The 9562-nt window shown below is 59.8% G+C and overlaps 1 long non-coding RNA gene across 1 annotated transcript; it reads left to right on the top strand.

Annotated features, from left to right (window-relative positions):
* The first annotated feature begins 199 nt into the window (after positions 1-199).
* LOC308197066 lies at positions 200-8537 on the top strand. The gene is made up of 2 exons (XR_013952550.1): positions 200-1777; positions 5293-8537. It is a non-coding gene; the product is annotated as an uncharacterized lncRNA (long non-coding RNA).
* Positions 8538-9562: the final 1025 nt, after the last annotated feature.

Raw genomic sequence — 9562 nt, 5'->3', positions numbered from 1 at the left:
GGGGATGGCGATGGGATGGGGTGGGATGGGATGGGGATGGGGATACAGGTGGAGCAGGATGGGGTGGGGTGGGATGGGGACAGGGGTGGAGATGGGGACGGGGATGTGGGTGGGATGGGGGTAGGATGCGGGTGGGATGGGGTAGGGTGGGATGGGGATGGGGGTGGAGGCAGGGATACAGGTGGGATGGGATGGGATGGGATGGCGAGGGGATGGGGATACGGGTGGGATGGGAACGGGGATGGAGATACAGATGTGATGGGGTGGGGTGGGAAGGGGATGCGGATGGAATGGGGATGGGGATGGAATGGGGACAGGAAGGGAGACGGGGATGGGAATGCAGATGGGGCAAGGGTAGGGATGCAGGTGGGATGGGGATGGGGATACAGACGTGGACTGCAGCTGACCCACAGGAGGAAAGCTCCTCAGGGCCTGTCCTTGTGCTTCCTAAGGTGAAGGCCACCACTGTGCGGCACCTGGAGCTCCTACCTCTGCTGCCCTGAGCTGCGCGCCCTCAGCACCACGCTCACACCGGAGACACTCCTGATAACGTGCGGGACACCCTCACCTGACTGCGGCCCCACCGGCCATCGCTGTCCCCGTCACCTCCGAGGTGCCTAGGCCTGTCCCCAGCTGGGACGTGCGCCCCGCTGGGGAGTGCCCCCGTGGGCAGTGGGGCCCGGCCGCCAGCACCCCCCCACACCCCAGGGAGGGGTCTGTCACTGGGTGCCATAGAGGGGAGGGGAATCCCCCAGGAACCAGCTCACACCTGGGCCATCCCTGGGTACCAAAAGTGCCCTCCAGCACCTTCTCGGCTCCCACGAGACACGCTGTAATTTCACACGGGACCAGGCACGTTCCCTCCCTGTGCAGAGCAGTGTCCGTTTGTCCCACGGGGCTGTCCCGAAGCCAGCTGCCCCAGCCCCTCCGCCGGGCACAGAGGTGTCTCTGTTAGCAGCTCTCCCACCAAATGTCCCCACAGCTGTTTCGCGGGACGCTGCGGATCCAGCCCCTGCCAAATGTGCCGGGAAGAAAGTACGCTGCTGGTGTAAGGCCGCTTCCCACCGACGAGGAGGTCACAAATGGCCTCAAAACGGAGAGTTTGGACCAAAAGCTGCCCAGCTGCGTTCGCAGTGGGGCAACGAGGGGGTAAAGGCTCAGAGAGCAGCTTCAGCATCCAGCCCCCGACTCCTTTGTTCTCACCTGCCCGGTGTGCTGACGGGCAGGGATTTAGCCAAAATTTATCCACAGACCAAACTGTCTGGAGACCCCATATCCCTGTAGCCCCAGTGCTGCAGACCCCGGGCTGCCCGCAGCGGGGTGAGCAGCCTGCAGTGATGGGTACCGGCTCCCTTCAGCTTGGTTTTAGGTTCGGCGTTCCCATTTCTGTCCCTCCGCTTTTCCCCTCTCGCTTTATGCTTTATGGGCAACGTTTTGGGGCGGGGAAGGTCCCTACCTGCAGTTCGCATCTGCACGCTGCTCCCAAATGCCACCGCGGGGCAAATAATGGCAAATAATTGCAGCGTTGGTGTCCCTGCACGCCCCGTGCTGCTAACAGGGCTGCAGTCGGTGGCAGCACCGGGGCTGGCTCGGGACGCCTCGTTCGCCTCTAGTTCCTGGGTGAGATTCCTGCAGCCTCTTTGCCACGATAAAGCCAGTTTGGGGATCTCTGCTGCGAACGACGAAAGCAGCCCAGTTCAGGGGGCTGATCGGGATTTCTGTGCTGTCGCGGAGTTAAGTCCGGACACAGCCCCTGCCCCGGGCACCGTGGAGCGAGGTGAGGGGAAGGTGGGAGGAAGAAAAATGTGCTGGGACAGGACGGAAACCCCAAGGCTCGCAGCCTGGCCAGGCTGTTCCCACAGAGCGATCCTGCAGGGGTTGCAGTTTATCAGCAAAATAAATAAAAGGCTTTAGGAGCAAAAGGTTGGAGGCGACCGAGGTCGCCCCATGGGGTGTCGGAGGGGGAGCGCAGATTTACAGGAGCTACGTTTGCTCTTTAGGGCTGTGGACTGAGCGGAGCTGACTGGGGAATGAGGCTGTTTGCAGGGATTTGCAGCGATGGAAACGTGATGGGCTGGAAACGTGATGGCTTCCCTGGGGCCGGGATCAGAGGGGAGCTGGATGGCTGCTGGGGACAGGGTGGGGGGATGTCCTCATCCCCCCTAATGGGGGGAGAAATCCTCCCTGTTCGATGGATGCACGATGGGGGCCCCTTATGTGGCAGCGGAGCTGGGCTTCTTCCATTTCTTCCCTACCATAAGGGCGGGTCACAGCACGTAGCCTCATCCTGGGGCAAATTCAGGGCAAAACGGCCAACTCCGGGTGGAACAACCAAACCTGGGGGCGAAGCCCTGTTTGCCCAGCCAGACGTGGGGCAGCCCAGCCAGAAGTGTCGCTGCCACCACCCCGCCGGCAGCGGTGCCAGGGCGATGCTGGGCGCCTTGGCCAGGCTCTGGTGCCACCGGGGCCGGTGGGGAGCGGGCGAGCGGGGCCGGTGCTGCTCCCCTGCCTGGTGGGGTTTCTTTCTATGCAAATGCCTGCGAGCAGCTGCCCTGCCGAGTGACTCATTTCCTGCTCTTGTGTCACATTCTGGTCAGGCCAGTTTGGCAAAGGCCTTTTTTCTTTTTTTTTTTCTTTTTTTTTTTTTTTCTTTCTCTTCCCTCGCTGGCTTTTTTTCTCCTTCTCTTCCCCCACCGCAGAGGGCTGGGATGTGCATTCGCTCAGCCCCTGGCAGGATGAGGCAGGATTTTCAGGAAACTGCGTCAAAGCCACAAACCTCCCCCCAAAAAAAAATAAAAAAATAAATAAAGCCAAACAACAACAAAAAGAAAAACAAGACAATTTTCTTTCTTTTTTTTTTTTTTTCTTCTTCTTTGAGAGCGAGGGAGTCTGGCAGCCACACGGGCTCCTCCTCGCTTCCCCGGGACGGGACAGAAAGCTGCAGAAATCCACCGGGGGGCAGAGGGAAAATAACCGCGGCTCTGCCTAATTTTACGCCCTGCTGCAAGCGGGACAGGTGCTGCCACAGCCGGGCTGCCAGCGGGGTGCGTCTGTTGGGATGCCTCGGGGCTCGACCCCACAAACGCAGGGATTTTCGGAGAGCGCTGGCTCGGTCCCCTGGGTGGGACATGGCCGCGTCCTGCCCTGCGTGGGGACACGGAGCCCTGGGGCCTGGAGCTGGCCACGGGAGGAGGACGGCAGGAGTGGGGTGGGACGGATCCCGCCCGGGTCGAGGCGAACCCTTTGCAGCGATTCCCAGCCTCCCTCTTCCTTTTCTGCATGCTCCGTGCAATTAAAGCAGGCTGCAGCCAAATGACCCAGCATCACACGCATGCTAAAAAGCCCCCCGCCGGGCAGCTACCGAGCTCGCTTTGAACGGAGGAGTGTTCCTAGGGCTGTGACCGCGGGGCAGCATCCGCCGTGCCGCCGGCAAACCCACGGCCCCTGCTCGGCACGGCCGGGGAAACTGAGGCAGGGGACGGGGCTGCCCACAGCCGGTGCATCTCCAGGCTCGAAAGCCGAAGGGGTTTGCTTGCCGTGGGAAGAGCACCACGGTATCAGCGGCGTAAATTAGGTCAGGAAGCATTGCTAATAAAATGTCAATCCCGGTTGTGTAATGGGAGCAATTATGGGTTTAGGTCTCGTTAGGACACCAGGAAGGAAAACAGGGTCTGTCTGAGGGTAGTAGGAGTGCGATGGCAAACAAAAAGGAGGGTCCTGTTGACAGAAGGATGAAGCTGCCGTGGCGTCGGAGGCGTTTCCTTCCCAGCCCCGTGCTTCGGCCGCCCGGGGCTTGCTTCCAGTCCTGCTCTACCCTCGCTCTGCTCCTTTCCCCGGGGCTCAGGGCAGGGTCTTGGCCCCCTCAGGTCCTCCTCCCGTTCCCAGGGGACCCCCCTGCGCCCAACGAAGCACGGGAAATTCGGGAGGCTCCCGGCGTGAGCCAGCGCCCGCGCGGAGGGGATGGGGTGCCCCGCGGCCACGGTTAGCCTTTAACCGCGAGCACCCGGTGCAGGGGGAAAGGGAAGTCTTGAGGCATCCATTAACGTAAAAAAGAGTCATACGTTACGTTCGGTTCCACTTACGGCTTATAAATGATTACTGCATGTTTTAATAAATGGTTAATCAAGTGTTAGAGTCCAAACAAGTTGATGGGTTGCTTATTACCACGGTTTATAACCTTTTATGAATGCCTTCTGTCGATGTTCTTATAAACATCCATACCACGTACTTCTCGTGTCTTGACATGTTGGTCACATCTGTTCGAAGTTTGTTAACTCTTGAGCTGCTCGCTAATGGCAGCCTAATAGGGGTGCTGGTGTCCAGCCCAGCACCAGCCCCGGCTCGCGGGCCACCGAGAGCAACACGAGTGCCCAGGTCCCCCCTTGTCCCCGTCACATCGTGCCAACAAAAGGGGCAGTGGGGATGGTGGTGGGGACAGGCCCCCCGGTTCGGAGCGAGCCAGACACATCCGAATCCTAAATAAGTCAGCAGCGGGTTTTTTTTTTTTTCCCTCGTGTGTGCGTTTTTTTGCCACTAGGACAAACAATTAAGGGAAGTAAGTGGTGGATTCTTCATCGCTTGAAGTCCCCAAATGAAGACAGGATGTCTTGCTGGAACGCGTGCTCGAATCAAAAACACAAGTTATTGGGCTCAATGCAAGAGTAATTGGGTGAAATTCTCTGGCCTGCGAATACAGGAGGTCAAACGGGATGATTTAGTGGTCTCTTCTGGCCTGAAAATCCACAGAAACATCCTTGGCCGTAGCTGCTAATTCTGCGGGTAGCGCATCTAAAGCCCCCCTCACGTCACATCGCCAGGAACGAAATAAAGCCCTCAATAAGCTGAATAACAAGGAAACAATTTCAAATAAAAGCGTCCCCGAAATCTCCTTTTAAGGCAATGACTGGGATTCCCACCGCTGATCGTGCTCCTGACGCCTCGCAGCATTGTGGGGCCGCCGCCGCCGCTGCAGGCAGGCTGCCACGCCGCCCCGCAGCCCCCGGGGACGAGCCCCCGCTGCGCTTCCCGTCCCCCATGCCTGCGAGCCCCCCTTTTTTTAATTTTCCCTGCTGGTTCCCCTTTTGCTGGATGCTTCGGATCATTTTGGGGTTAATTCCAGCCCTCCCTCACCTGCTCCAGGGGTGTGCTGTTTGCCCCGGTGGTTTTTAGCAGCCGGATTCGCGCATTTAACTGATGGGGAATATCCCACCCGGCACGGGGAGCTGTGCTTCCCTCCTCAGGTTGACCTCAGAGCTTTTTTTTTTAATACCCTCTTTGTGCGTTTTCCTCCAGGCTGGGTGGTTAGGAGCACGCGTGGATTTCCGGGGGCACGCTGAGCCCGTCGGGTGCCTGCCCGGTCCCTCTGGAGCGCTTCCCCGGCTCCGGCTCGCACCTGCCTTACCCGTCACCAAAAAGCATCCGCCTGCGGGCCCACGGGGAACCCGCGGTGAACGGCGTGCCCGGCTCGTCTCCAACACATCGCTGTTTGCAAACAGACCTAACCAAAGCACGCATCCCAGCCTCGCGGCTGCGGGGCTTCCACGAGGCTTCCCCTGCTCGCTCCTCAGGTCTCGGGCACGCAGGTGAGGCTGAGGAATCGCCCTTACCTGAGCCTTTACCACCTGGGTAGCCCTCCTTGCTGGGAACGATCCCAAATATCTGAGCCTGATTCTGCTCCCCGGGGCACCAGCGGCACCTCCAGCACCGTCCCCGCTGTGCTGCCTCGCTGCCTGCCCCCGGCGAGTCATTTGTGGCCGGTGTGGAAAGTCTGAGGAAATGCGGATGATGGGAAAGTGCATTAAAAATACTTTTCCCCTCGGACAAAAAACCAAAACCTCGCCACGTTTTTTGGGAAGCTGCTGCAGCAATAAGCGGCTGCTGCCTGGAAGGTGCCCGCCGGGACGGCCGCACACGGTCTCTGCGTGGCAGCCTCCTTCCTGGGGTGCCAGCGCTTTGGCGCTGCCGCAGAGCTCCCGACGCCTCCTCCCAGAGCATGGAGCATCCCTGAGATGCTCTCTCTCGGCACAGGGGCAGTCTGAGGGCGCTAGGGGGAAGAATGCAGGGGGGAAGAAGCGGCTCTGGTTCAATTTCTCTCTTCCAAAGCCATCGGTGCTCTCCCAGGCGAACGTCCCAGTGACACCCGGACTGGCAGCGCGCTCCTGACGTGCCCACGCCGAGGCTTCGAGCTGGGGCTGCAGGATGAACTCCGTCTCCCACGTGGCGATTCCTGGGGACTTGCTGCATGACCCCAGCGTCTCTCCAGGGAAAACCCCCCTGAAATCACCAGCTGTGGGACCGGACCAGCTGTGCCCATCCCCTCGGGACCCTCTCTGATATGGCCCGGCCGTGACACGGGGACAACGCTGGGTGCCCGAGAGCTGCACAAGCGGCGTTGGTGAGCAGGGAGCACCACCGGGAGCGTGAGCCCCTTGCCACGGGGGCGCCTTTCCCCATTCCCCATCCTCTTGCCAGCCAAGGTCCCCAGGTGCTGCTGTTCACTTTTTGGATGGGAAACGAGCCCCGGCCCTCCCTCCGCACTGTAAAAAGAAAAAAAAAAAAAAGAAGAGTGAGAGAGAAATAAACAAACAAATCCCTTCCCTCTCCTGGCTTGGCATCTGCTCGCAGCCCTTCCATTATTAATTAGAGGAGCTGCCGGCGTTATTAGCAACAAACCGCTCCTAATGAAGTTCAGAGCCGCAGATCCAGGAGGGGCTCCCAGACACCGCTTTTCAGAAACCTTAATTAAATTCACCGCCCGAAGGTGCGTTCGGCTGGGGCGGAGGCAGCGCGGCGAGGCCAGGCACAGGGCTGGGGCGAGGGGTGCTGGCCGGGGTCCCCTGCGGATCTGGGGCCGTGCTGGGCCTCTGCTGGCTCTCCCTGTCCCCGGATTTACGTTCTGGGTCTGCCCTCGCTGCGGGGCCCGGCACGTCCCCGCTGCCCGAGCGGCTGCTTATCTCCCCGCGCAGCCTTGATGCGTTTGAATGATTAACTGGGCGCCGGCGGGAGGCTTCCCAGCACCGCCCGGCCCCGCCGTCCTTGCCGGGATGTCCCAAAGGGGCAGCCCTTCGCTTGCAGACGCTTCGAGGCCTGGGAAGCTGACACCATGCGGGGTTTCGGGCGAGGGAACCCGCTGCAGGCTGCGCCTTGCTCCCCTAACCCCGCACCCGGGCTTCCCCTTCGACGTAGGAAGGCCGAGACAACGTCCCCAAAGGAGCAAGAGCAAACCCATGCTGGCTCTCGGCTCCTCGCACATCCCTTCCCTCCACCCCCCTACGTATTCCACCCTTCCCCTCTCCGGCCTTGAAGGAATTTATTGTCGAGGAGCACAAAAAGGCCGCGGGACCGTCCCTCGGCCACCGATCCCCGCCGGGCCGCCCGCACAGAAGGACACCGACAAGTATGCAAATACCTTTAATGCACTTAGGATACACGGGAGGAAAAAAAGGTTTAGTGATTCACAAAAATATTACAAAAGTCACGTGCAGGCGAAACACACCCAGCACCGCAATAACAACGTAGGAATTTACATTAGAAACTAATATAAAATATTTAAAAACCTCTGCTAGTTTAGCTTTCCATTTGTCTTTTATATATATAAAAAAAAAAGGGGGTGGGGGGACAATCGCACACGCACACCAGGAGCTGCGGGGAGCTTTGCCGCCGAGCTGGGGGCTGCCCCGGGGTCAGGACGAGCCGCGGTGGCCCCGGATCCCCCCGACAAGTTTTGCCTTCACAAAATTCTGCAGGAAACCCCCCCAAAAACGCAAACCGACCCCTGCGAGCAGCACAACCCGCATCCCGCACGGATGTACGGAAGAGCCTGGGCTGGAAGGAGAAGGGATTTGAAGGGCTAAAACCCCACGCTCGGTTTGGAGCGGGGCTGATGCCCCCCGCCGCCCCGGGGCGGCCAGGAGGGGAGGGCAAAGGGGGCACCGAGCCCCACCTGCGGCCTGCCCGAGGAACCCGCCCGGAGCTCCCGCAGGCACCCTGCGTTGTGTTTATGTAGGACCTACCGCACGGCGACAGCGCGGGTCCCTCCCACCCGCACCGCGCGTGCAGCGTGGTGTTTCCGGAGCCGCTCTCTCCTTGCAGTTGGGCCCCGGGGACAGGAACAAAGGAGCCATTTTGATCTCCAGCCTCGCCGGGAGAGGAGGGAGAGGGCGAGAGAGAAAAAGAGCAGTGTTCGCAGAACACAACAAGCGGCAGGAAATTTCCCTCCGGCTCTCAGAGGTCCTTTCTGCTCCTCTCGCTTCCCCTTCTACGAGAGGGGAGATGGCAGCGCTGGGAGCGGCGCAGAGAAGCGATGCCCGCGGGCCGACGCGCCGCTCGCCGGGGTTTTAGGGCCCGGCAGCAGTTTTAGGGGAACTGCGAAGCCCGTCACGAGGCAGGGTGGCTGCCCGGGAGGCGCAGGTCAGCGCGGGGCCGAGCTCGAGACACGTTTGCAACCCTCCGGCTTATTCTCCGTTTGAAATTTTGGACTCATGTTGAACACAAGGCTCTTTTTTTTAAAAAAAAAAAAAAAGAAGGAAAGAGAACAAGCAGGCACTGCACAACAGAAAAAAAAAACGTTACAAAAACAGTAGGTCGCTACAGAGCTCGTTAAAAACCACAACGGTCCCAGAGACCGAAATTCGGCTTTAAAATCTCGGGACGTGAACCCCCCCGGCAAACGTGCATTCGGAGCTTGTCTTGGATGCCGGCTGGCTCCTGGGCAAGCCCGCTTTTATCGATGGGGGCAGACGCACGGAAAGGGACTCCCGGTTGCTCGACAGCTCGTCTGCCCTTGCAGCGTCGCTCACAGGGAGAATTAAGGCACAATATACGCTCGAAAGGGAGGGCAGCCACAAAAAGGATCAAGCCTCTACGGTGCGGAGGGGCTCTCGGTGCTGGCAGGGGGCCCCCACCTCGCTCGGGGTCCCCGATTTCATCCAGCAGCGCTGCAGGTGCAAGGCCATGCCCTGGCTAGGGGAAAACGGGACATGTAAGGGTGGCCTCCAGCCTGAAGGTCTTGTCCCCACCTCAAGTGATGCTGTCTTGCCCCGGCCAGACACGAGCCTGCGACTCTGGACGCCTACAGAGGAGGGGACGCTCGCCGGGACAGACAAACACCCGAGCAGCCAAGCCCCCGAGCAGCCCCGTCCTCCAAACACCAGTCCTGCGAAGCACGCAACCAGCCAAGGGTTTTTCGGTGAAGCACCCTGCACCCCCCTCAGCTCCTCTCGCAGCCTTGAGATGCCGCAAGGGCCCTGACCGAGCCCCGGCTGCGGGTGCAGGGGGGGCTGCCAGCCCGACCCCCAGCACGAAACCTCTTCCCCCTCTCCCCGGCAATGCGTCCCCTCCAAGCCAAGCGCTGCTCTCAGCTATTTGTTTTTGAGGCTACACCCCCGAACTATTTCCACCGGTCGCGGATGAAAAACAAAACCCCCACTTCTTCAAAGCCCATTTCATGACCCGACGGTGTCATTTCAAAAGCCATCCAAGAGCAACTGCATATTTGAAGTGAAGAGCTCCAGAATATCATTTCAAACCACTGCTGGCAAACCTACGTGCAGGAAAACCAATA

This window comes from Anser brachyrhynchus, assembly GCF_964034855.1.
Source record: "Anser brachyrhynchus genome assembly, chromosome: 6".
In the NCBI taxonomy this organism is placed as follows: Eukaryota; Metazoa; Chordata; class Aves; order Anseriformes; family Anatidae; genus Anser; species Anser brachyrhynchus.
Note: the sequence above shows the minus strand (reverse complement) of the source record. Positions and strands in the feature narration are given on the sequence as shown.